Source organism: Photinus pyralis, unplaced genomic scaffold, assembly GCF_008802855.1.
Source record: "Photinus pyralis isolate 1611_PpyrPB1 unplaced genomic scaffold, Ppyr1.3 Ppyr1.4_LG4, whole genome shotgun sequence".
In the NCBI taxonomy this organism is placed as follows: domain Eukaryota; kingdom Metazoa; phylum Arthropoda; class Insecta; order Coleoptera; family Lampyridae; genus Photinus; species Photinus pyralis.
The window spans coordinates 32,473,065-32,484,957 of record NW_022170511.1 but is presented as its reverse complement, the minus strand read 5'-3'; positions in this window follow the sequence as shown (position 1 = coordinate 32,484,957).

Here is an 11,893-nt window from a genome sequence, read left to right as displayed (position 1 = left end):
ATAATGTCGCTATTTGATGGGTTGAATTTCATGCTAAACTAAGTCTGTACAACTAAAAGACGCTGGCATAACTCTCAAGAGTCTCACATAGTCTACGTTCCTCATGATCCAGGTTTTGTTTCCAGTACACGGTTTCTCATGAATTCACTTCGACTTCTCCCTCAGCCGTAAATTTTCACTCCTTTGCCCTTAGATTCGGCACAATTCCCATCTGAGTTCAGAAATCCAGCCCCAATATTAAAAATTGACCCAAGATTGGCACAACTACATTCAGTTTAATCGGAACTCGCAGAACTCCACATACGCACATGACTGGCGATTTGCAACAGTAATATCTGGCAACTCGGACTAGTATCTAGTAAACATTTGACCCGATTGCCTTCTTGAAATCTCAGAGATGACCTCCACTACTCGTTTTTTGAACTAGATCGGCAGCGAGAACATTCCCGAATTGTATCATCAAGATCACCACATTTAAAACAGTGCTTCCCGAGCGGTGTATGACAGACTCTAGCAAGGTAACCATTTTTCAGGTAATTCCTGCAATTTACCTCATTAGAGTTAGACCCTGTCCTCAAACTCAACGCACTCAATAAAACCAGAAATAACAGGGGTAACCACACAAGACAGATGGTGCACGATAATTATCGCCCTTCTCAATCAAAAGTTATAGACTAGAAACCAATTTCGAAAGAAAATTCAAAGGGCTGTAACTTTTGAACCGGAGCCCAATCTTGGAACTGTTTTGAAATTATGGATTCTACAGGCCACAATTTATAAGAAAATGATTTTTCCCGGTCGATCTGAGACAATTTTTTTTTCGGGACTCAAAAAAAGGCAGTGTATAACCTTCCTTTTTTACCAAAAATCGACTGCACCAAAATTTCTCGGGAAAACACTTTTTCTTATTAATTTTGGTGCGTAGAATCCAAAACAATTCGTACTTTTTCGATTAGACTTCCCAATCAAAAGTTATAGACTAGAAACCAATTTCGAAGGAAAATTCAAAGGGCCGTAACTTTTGAACCAGTAACCCAATCTTGGAACTGTTTGAAATTATGGATTCTACAGGCCACAATCTATAAGGAAGTGTTTTTTCCCGGTCGATCTGAGACAATTTTTCTTTTCGGGCCTCAAAAAAAGGCAGTGCATAACCTTCCTTTTTTACCAAAAATCGACTACACCAAAATTTCTCGGGAAAACACTTTTTCTTACTAATTTTGGTGCGTAGAATCCAAAACACTTCGTACTTTTTCGATTAGACTTCTCAATCAAAAGTTATAGACTAGAAACCAATTTCGAAAGAAAATTCAAAGGGCTGTAACTTTTGAACCAGTAGCCCAATCTTGGCACTGTTTGAAATTATGGATTCTACAGGCCACAATCTATAAGAAAATGTTTTTTCCCGGTCGATCTGAGACAATTTTTTTTTCGTGGCTCAAAATGGCACCAATGCGGTTAGTGATTTGATCACCGGCAATTGCATGGTATAATACGGAACTAGGTTCCTCACCAAGATATCAAGTTGAATGTCATGTCACCATACCGGGGAATAAAGTATTCATACAAGAAGAGTAAATGGGAAAAAAGTGTTGGCCTATAGTCGGGAGGCACAATAATGATGGTAGCTCGTTGCGATTGACCTATACCACAACCTAGCGTCCCCTCTAATAAATCTAATGCAGAATCAAAAAGCTAACTCTCAGACACATATCTCGCTTTGCGCAGCTCTTCCACTCTTTCGATAAAATACATGATACTTTAGGGACCACAACTTTCCACGGACCGGGCTTTATAAGTTCTCGGAAATTGAAATTGAGTAGGAATTTCCAATTCCTCATTAGACGTCACTTTATGTAAACTTCCGGGATCTTTTGAACCAGCCACAATGCTCAAATTCGACGACAAAGATTGTTTACTACCTAGCTCTAAAGAACCGACACTTTCCCTAACCAGAGGTTGCAAATTTTCAAGGTTTCCGCATTCATTCCAGCACTTACAGGTATGCTATTAATACGACTTTTCAAATGTAAGGTGCGAGACATATATCTCCTGTAAGTCGATGCGCGCTTATCATTTTCCACCCCACTAATTAATGATTAATTATTTATAATTAATGTCGTCCTTTTCTAATTTTATTAGGCCTCTCAAACTGATACACATCTGCCACACTTATCTCACTCACACACACACCCCTTACTTGCAGTTCATATTCCAATTTATGCTTCCTAAGATGATTAACTACCATAGATACTAACAGAAGGGTTTAACGTTGACCCACAGAAATGGTAGCCGTTTCTGTCGGTCAACGTTAAGCCCTCTGTGGACAAACTTCTAAAATATATTATGAAGCATTTCATAAAAGTGACGCTAACTGTGTCATCAACACCAAGGATCTATCAATTTCTAAACATCAAAAGCACAGACCCCCGTACTTAACATTCACAGAAACTGTATAAAAGAATCATCCACACTACATGTTTTCAGGTCCACTAGCTCACACGCGACTCCGACTGCCACTTACCATTAACATAGGGTTCCTTTTGCTGGAAACGTATCCCAGTTTCTTGACGATCTTTAAATCTTAATTGATCTGCTTGTGAAGTTCGTCACAATTATTTATTGACAGGATCTTCAATCTGAACCACAACCAGCAGGGATATATCAATTCCTTTATTTAAGGTTACCACTACATAAACTATGGTAGATTCGCTTCTGACTCTTATACCTACAACAACAGCTATTTTTGGTTTACCAATAACTGTTCAATTTCAGATCAAAAACACGCAAAATGATAAACCCTAGGGTTATCTCAGCACCGTGCATAGTTTACTGATAAATGTTTAATAACAAAATAACCTTCACCACTAAAAATGCATAGCCTCTTTTTGGCTTATAAAATGAAAAGTTTAAGTTCTTCCCGCGTATGGTTTTTTCTCAAAGTCTTTTTACTAGCTAAATGTTAATGATACGCCACTGGTGAAACCAAATGTTATTGTAAGAGCGCCAGCTTTAATTTTTTGAATTTGATTGAAATAGGTACAGTCGAAATGTTTGAGCTTTTAAAGGTTAGATCAGTTTAGGCATTGAAACCTACAAGGTGAAAATAAATTAGACGGTTAATATTCCAATAAATTACATTTGGTGGAATTTAAAAAATCCGTCACTGTTTGGGTCTGGAATTGAAGATCGTACTTTCTGCGTATTTTCGATTGAATTAAGTATTGCTAGCTTAATTAGTTTAGGAAACCAAGGTGACGAAATGTCTGGAATGGGGATCATATTCAGTTATATTAATTAGGGCTATTTGGTTACAACTGCGAACTCGGCGTGATGCCATGCAGCAGCGTGGTATATTTGAGAAATGCGTGGGATATGATTTATCACCCTCGCTTTTATTTAATTTTTAGGGCGGGATTTAGTTAACGAATTAAAAAAGACGTCCGACTTCGTTAACAATTCACCATTTTGTGGGTGGTAATTAATTAACAAGAATTTAAGGTATTCTCGGGAGATTCTGGAAATATTCGCGTTTTGCAACCGAAGCGACCAGTGTGATCCATAAAAAAATGGTAATTTATTCGCATTTAAACTTACGACGTGCACTGAGTGTTGCCTAGTAAAAAAAATTTACCACTAGCAAATCGGCGTGTAGTCTAAAAATTTAATTAATTCGCATTTTAAAGATAGTAGAGTCAACCGTATTGCGTGATCTCTGAGAAAATTGAGCGCATTTGGGCTTCCGGTTCCGACCAGTATTTGTTTGGAATAAAAAGTTGTTACGTGAGTTCCAGGAGAGCTTTGTTAAAAGAAAAGGGGTCGACGTTTCTAAGTGAAATAGTGAAAAGTATTTGCTTATAGAACTTTTCTTTAAACAGAAAAGGGTACACAGTGTATTTAGAAAGAATAAAACATTATTTGTTCATCGTGAAGCAGGCCAGCTTTCGTATGGAAACTTTCTCCTAAAGTTAAATATTAACATTCAAAACCCGTAAAAAAACAATCATCCTGTTGGATAATAAATAGAATCGCGATTGCATGTTAATTTCACTTCGATTACTTGGTGAATTAGTGGGAGAAAATGTTATTCCACAGAAAAACTCTTTAATTCGTTTACGACTCAACATCATTGTTGCTGAAATGGGGGTTGTCTCCACCCTTAGTTTGTATCAACATCGTCCACTGCAACCAGACCTTTTTATGTGAGGAATCTCTTATTCCATTTATGTAAAAGAAAACCATCGTAAATTATATTTTTTTGGCAGAAAAATACATTTAACAAAGAAAATTTGAGTTGTATGCTCTTAAAGAGATCTACCGAATGCGACTTCGGTAGTTCGCAAGAATCGGTTTTCAAATTAAACGGTGTAATTATTAGTTGAATTAAATTTAATTAAGTATAAAGAAACTATACATCCACAGTTAAATTAAGTACGACTCTTTCAACTCATGCTGACGGAACGGGACGAATGGACGGACTCGAGTGCCACCAAGGGATGCGGACTTGCATCTGGACAATGTTTCGGAACGGCTGCGAAACGGATACCACAGATAACGCATTCGGAAAAACTGTCTCCAGAGATCTTATGGCCCATAAGATCTCTGAATTTGAGTTCCCGTAGCTACCACTAATTAATTTGTGCTTTGTTACTTGCGTTCCCGATAGGGTAATCGCTACCACCGCGCCCGTGTGCTGTAGCTCTGGTTTTAGATCTTTCGCCAGAAGTAGATTGCCGCTGCCCATACCATATGGCAGCTCACATTTTTTTTTAAATATTAGTTTAAGGTATTAAAACCAGCAAGATTCTATCATCCCATACATAAAAAATTGGGGTTTTATTATGCTTAAAAGAAACTGTATGCCAAATTGTTGGGTTTGTGTGCGCAATAAGATCCCATAAACCTTATTTCGTTGCAAAATTTTAATACTATTTGTCACTAAATACGAGCAATAAATGCCTTTGTACCACATACTGATATCTATCTTTCACCGTAGGTTTAATAAAATGGTAATATTACCTCAAATATCCATAAACATTCAATTTGAGCGGACCATATTATACATATAAATTCACTTTCGTAAGAGTCTCGACGAAGCGCTATTTATCTAACCGTGTCGTTTTACCTATCAAACACAAAAAATAAATAAAACTAAATTGATTATACCTTTAGAGTATCGCGATTCGCGTTAGGCAAACATAGCGAGAAAAACTGATTATTTATTCTTTCTATCCCCTGCTTTGAGGAGTACTTGGCGAGCGATGACAGGTGATCGAATGCTTTTAGGGGAAATTTCTTTAGGAATACTGGGGAGGTAATTTTATAACGTTTTCCTTTTAAAAAGTGCACATTTGAAATTTTCCCCCGTCCTTTTGCATTAATCAGATACCCCTAATTGTGTCGTAGATACATTGCCAATTCTGATAATAAGAAATGCATAAACGAGCTTCATGTTTCATATAAAACTTCTTTGAGCGGGAGATTTATTTTTGATGATGGCAATATTTTATGAGGTTGTCAAGTACAAACATTGCCACACTGGAACCGGATATCGGCACATAAAAAGCCAACTTAGAGTTGTCGTAGATAATCGATGATTCTAGATCTAATCCTGATTCCTGCAATAATCCTGTGTAAGCAAATGTCACACGCTCAACACTTAGCTCAAGTAAAAGGAAACGGTATCGACCCCTTTCTCCCATAAACTAATTTCCCAAATCATTATGCGATAATCTTGTTTATTTTATTAGTCTAAGCTTTACAGTGAAGCGTTTCGAAACAGGGTTCCAACGCTACCAAATTCAGTTATAAATTTCGAAAGACTTAAAATCGAGTTATACACTTTAAACAAAAATGTACACTGAAAGTAATATAAAATTGGTCTTAAAATCGGGGTAGTCTTTATTTTAATGGAAATTCGCATATTAATTTGCATTAATTTGAATACTGATAATTGCTCTTCACCGGCTACTTCTATTTTTTGTGTTAAATTAACACAGGAGATATTGCTAGCGGTACAATTTCTTTTTCAGACCTGGTTTTTTTAAGCTCAATTGCTGCTCCACGTTTAACGAATCAAATTTAATTAAATTCTTGTGCTTATTGCTACGATTTTTAACACTATTTTTTCTTATTAAGAAATGTTTAAATTGTTTAATGCTGTTGTTACTTGTTAGTAGCGTGCTGAATACCTTAACGTAATCCTAAAGCTAACTAGGATGGAATACCTGACTCCTCATACGTAAATCTAAATCCATGGAGTACAAAAAGAGATATCTACATATTCTGAAATTGCAACATCTAAAGTAAGTATTTACTATTTAGTATTCAAATATTTTTTGTAATGAGGTTTCATTTTTAAAAAAAATAGCTGACTGTCTGGATATCCTGTGTTTCGTTCCCCGTTATTCCAAATTGTGATGGAACCCATACGAACGTAACATCTATGTCACTGGAAATCAGTCATTTTCTTATCTCTTGAATTAGTAAATTGTTTGATTTTGGAAAAGAGAGAGTGCATGCTATGTATTTGATGTCTTGTTTGCTGTTGTGGGTTAGTGCTAGTGACAGGGTGTATAATTCGGCTGTGAAAATGTTGACGCAACTCTCTACCACATTCTACTCCTTCTAAGGACTCCCCACTAAGGAAAATGCCATCATTACCTATACAGTTGGCGACTACAAACTAGAACACTCTACGTCATTTTTACTTTTTGTGTCATTTGATAGCGAATTTTTTTGTGATTTCCAAAATATAAATATCACTATTTTATCTCCGCAAGTAGTCGGAATTTTTTCATTTTGAAAACGGCATTTTGTTAAACATCAAAATACGCAACTTTCCCAAAATTAAACTACCTACCTATCCAGTTTCCGAGATCCCCATGGTGGTCCTCAAATTTGAATCAGCCTGTATATGTATAACCTTCCAGTTTGTAATTTTTTAAAAATTTGTAAATCTGCTGTGTATTAACTAATGTTCAAGAATTACGTGTCATGGAAATGCCGTGTTAGTAACAAATTTTTTGCGGTTGACAAAACTGCATACTGAAATGTAGAGAAGCCTCGTTTGTTACATTTATTTGAAGCATTATACCTGTAATTGGCTTTCGGTTATGAAAATTGTCGATTTCGGCATTTAAAAAATTATGTAACTGCCGTTCTCAAACTACTCGATGAAGATTAATTAATAAATTACAGAATCGGCCAGTGCGATTAAATCAAGTGTCCAGACAAAAACTTACGACTTAAAGATAAAAGCTGTCCAGATAATAGTAGACATAAAGACAAGCACGTAAATCGGTCACCGGAAAATGACAGCTGTAAAAAGCGTAAGTAGCATTAAATTTGATACCCAAAACTGCTATAAATACGGTTCACCAATCGTTGAAAATTTATTACCAGTAAGAACAGTAAGGAGCAAATATAAAGGACCAGTCGAGTGTTACGACAATTCAACAAATAAAATTAAGTTTGAATAAACAGAGAATGGGTAAGAAGACAAATACGACTAAAATAATAGGCACACAAATTTCTGGGGCGTTGAATGGAATTTTTAACGCAGGCCTTTAGGCACGAGATATTGCATAAAACGATAATAATAAAGACGAAAGAGAAGCGTAAGCAGTGGTGTGAGATACGGCATAATGCAAGTTAAAAAAGTGAAAAGAGAGAATTAAGAAATGCTCACAGTAACAATTTGTGACAATAAAATTGCTTATTAACCATCCTCGAGAGAGATTGTAATTGTCTATTGCTGTCTGTCTCTCTGTCTGTCCGTGTGCACGATAACTTTGTTTATAGAAACGTCCGATCGCTTTGAAAATTAGTACATGTGTTCTTAAGGATATAAGAAAGGACGATATTTTGGCTAATTTCACTTTAATTTAACAAATTAAGCCCAAGTTATGTCTCAATGTCAATGTATCAAAATTCAGAAAGCTCAACAAAGCCGAAACAATGAACATGAATGCACTGTTTGTCTAGGGGACATCAAAGATTACTTGTTATCAAAAGCTATGTCAAAAAGTGGTAGGGTTCAGTTCTTTGCAATCAAGGCAATCATTTTGGCCGTTCTATCTAGAAAATTTGCACATCGGTTTATCACTTTTTCATTATGCGGGCTGTTTCTGAAAATATGAGTTGAATTTATTGCATCTGCTTTAAACAAGACAATTTCAGTTCTAGAATTAGGTTTGGGATTTGTTTGTTGAAAAAAAAACACAGGATGCTAGACGTTGTCTTGCAACACAATATTTTTGCCTATTTCGCTACCAACTTTAATGGATTCTCTAGACAGTAAGTGCATTTACAATTAAATCTAAAGTAATACCATTAGGGAGAAGAAATATAAACCCGAGTTGGAAAAATGGCTTAAGTGACTTCGATCGTTTAATGCCTGCAAATCGCTTAATAAAGTTGCATTAGGGAACCTGTCCGTATCATCTAGCTTGAGCCACAAATTAAGTTACCACACATTATTTAAACCTAACGCAATAAGCGCTGAAGTATCGAAACTAAATTACGTATACCTAGTACGTATTACGTGTGCTCTATGTTAATACGTTGATTTACATTAATACTGTTAAGATTTTTGGAAACTCGAACTTTGTTACGAGTCACATTTAAGGTAACAATTAATTGAACTTTGCGACACACTTAAGGCATCTTTTCGGAACAAGAAAATGCTTTTAAATACACGATTTTCAGGTTGCATTGAATTTACCCTTACATGATACTGTTTTTTTCCATAAACGGAAAAATCCCCCTCTTCTCGCAAATAATCATACTTTACAAAGAGAAACATGTATAGGTATGTTAGTTCAGTTAACAAGATACGAATGTAATCTGAAATTTCGAGATAGATTTTTGAATACGGAATAAATTTGGCAGCAAACATCAAAGCAATATTGTTTTCCATTTATATTCCATTTAATTTATGTAACATACACAAAATTCCTGCGTCTACAGCTTCTGTTTTCCACTTCTCTCCGTCGTAACAATAGACGATAATGTTTGAAGATAATTTTAGTAACAACATCCCGGTTTCCCCTACATTCTCGTTTAACATCATCATCGCAAACTACAATTTGCGAATTGGAGCTACGTTTCGTTAAGCATTGAAAATGCACGCAAAAAAAATGGGGAGCGTTATTAAATTAATTGAACTCGATGTAAAATGCTTGCAATTGGACGGTATATTGCGCGATTTTTTGCAATTACTTAGCGCCATTCGCTCATATCACAATCGCAGATAGGGACAAAGTGAAACACAGTAAAACGCCCCCTTTAATTAAAAATTTTAACGTGTGTTGAGCGAGCTGTTTGTCTTTTTAGCGTTAAAAACACAATCCGTCATAAAATCTGGTGTAGGTACAGGTTTACACCTTGACGTTGCATTTTAGATATTAAAAAACAAGCTTATTTATGGGAAGAGATCGGTGATCCTTTTAAGAAATTAAATTGAAATGTATATGATACGTTATGATAAGCATTTTTTACATGAATAGGAGGGTGGATTTTTTTATATATGGAAGTTGCTTTAAAGTTGCCTATTTTTTATCCCAAAAATTTTGCTACTTTTCCTATATTAAACGCCTTTTCGGACTATACTTAATTCGCCTAGCTTTTCTTCTCAATCATTCGCCGTCTATAATTGCTCCCTCTGTCTTCTGTATATTAATTATTCCTATGTATACGTCTTTCGCTATAGAAACCGTTGCACGTCATTGATTTGTGTATCAGTTTCAGACATATGCTGCAACACTGCAACATGTACAAAAAAAAACAAGTGTGCGAAATCTATAGAAAACTTGTCTGAAATTGATTCATAAATCAATGACGTGCATCGGTTTTTATAGCGAAAGACGTATATCATTCAAATTTTCAAGTTACTATTTAATTTACTGTTTTTGTAATTCGATTTTTTCATTTTCTTTATACGACTCTTTATGTATTCCCTGCTTTCTATTGATTTTATTATCCATTTTGCCTTTCATCATATTCCTGTATCACTTATGTTGTTTAAACATGTTCTGTCATACACATTTTTAATGCCCTTATTACATTCTAACTTATGTCAACCACAATTCATGCAGTGCTTGATGTGATCTATTTCTATGGCATTGCACGATCATTATTTCTGTTCGATTGGTTACTGTTATACCTGTATCAATGAATTTTTATAGTCTCAATCTTGCTTTTTTTCTGCATGTATAACCGTGTATCGTATTTCATTGTAGAAATTTGTTTGTGCATTTTTTTATATTGCGTTATTTTTATATTTGTTCTTCATTTAAAGAGGCCATTTAAGAACTTTTTAAGAGTTTTTATTTATTTTACCTTTGGAACAATCCTTAATTGCTAAGTGTGTATCATTCGCCAGAATTATTAATAATTAATAACTATTTGCGCCTCCCATTACGAGTTGGCGGAATTTTCCAAATCAATTCTTATTTGGATTAGTTACATGTTTCGCCTGCTTGATATTACTTAATTCCTGCCACACTGCTTCTATAATTCTTCCTTTGGTCCAGATACGGCTCCATTGCTTCAAGGGTAAGTGAGTTTTTGCATTTTATTTCGTATTAGGGCTTATTATCGTAATTATGAAGAAGGCACTTGTTTAGTAATTCAACTGCGAATTTCGAACAAAATTGATATTTTTCTGTCTGGTTTATATTTTGCGGTCAAAATTTTTAGGAAAATTTAAGTCGCCGATTTAGAAAGGAGTTTGCAACTCGATTTAAAAATTGATTTCTTGACTCGTGTTAAATGCGTAACCAAAACGTGCAAAACGTTTATAATAAGCCCAGATTTAACTGGACAAATGTCAATAAAGAAAATAACTCTTTGTTTAATAAATAACCCACTTTCGATTAATTTAAATTCGTCTGCATCGATAAGCTTTAATTTAGAATTGTACAGGGTGCCCATTTTCTACATTTCCTAATTGTTAGTGCTATCGAAAAATGCGATCTTTTCAGGTCAAAGTTTGTAAATATTCGCCCGCTTAAAAAATACGTGAGAAAATTAAATTAAAAATTTACCGGGTCAGGTAAAAATGGTGGTATCGATCTCCTTTCTGTAAATGGAACATTTTGAAATATTTTAATCTAAAAAGATATTAAATTAAATTCTCTTTTATAAAATATAACATACCATCAGGGATAAAATGGTTCAAATGATTAAAAAGAAAAAAATTTTTAAAGAAAATTCAAAGGGCGGTAACCTTTGAACTAGTAGCCCAATCTTGGAACTGTCTGAAATTGTGGATTCTACAGGCCACATTCTATAAGAAATTTTTTTTTCCGGGTCGATCTGAGACAATCTTTTTTTCGGGCCTCAAAAAAAGGCAGTGTATAACCTTCCCTTTTTACCAAAAATCGACTACACCAATATTTCTTGGGAAAACACTTTTTCTTATTAATTTTGGTGCGTAGAATCCAAAACAATTCGTACTTTTTCGATTAGACTTCTCAATCAAAAGTTATGGACTAGAAACCAATTTCGAAAGAAAATTCAAAGGGCTGTAACTTTTGAACTAGTAGCCCAATCTTGGAACTGTTTGAAATTATGGATTCTACAGGCCACATTCTATAAGAAAATTTTTTTCTCGGGTCGATCTGAGACAATTTTTTCTTCGGGGCTCAAAAAAAGGCAGTGTTTTACCTTCCTTTTTTACCAAAAATCGACTACACCAAAATTTCTCGGGAAAACACTTTTTCTTATTAATTTGTGTGCGTAGAATCCAAATCAATTCGTACTTTTTCGATCAGACTTCTCAATCAAAAGTTATAGACTAGAAACCAATTTCGAAAGAAAATTCAAAGGGCTGTAACCTTTGAACTAGTAGCCCAATCTTGGAACTGTTTGAAATTATGGATTCTACAGG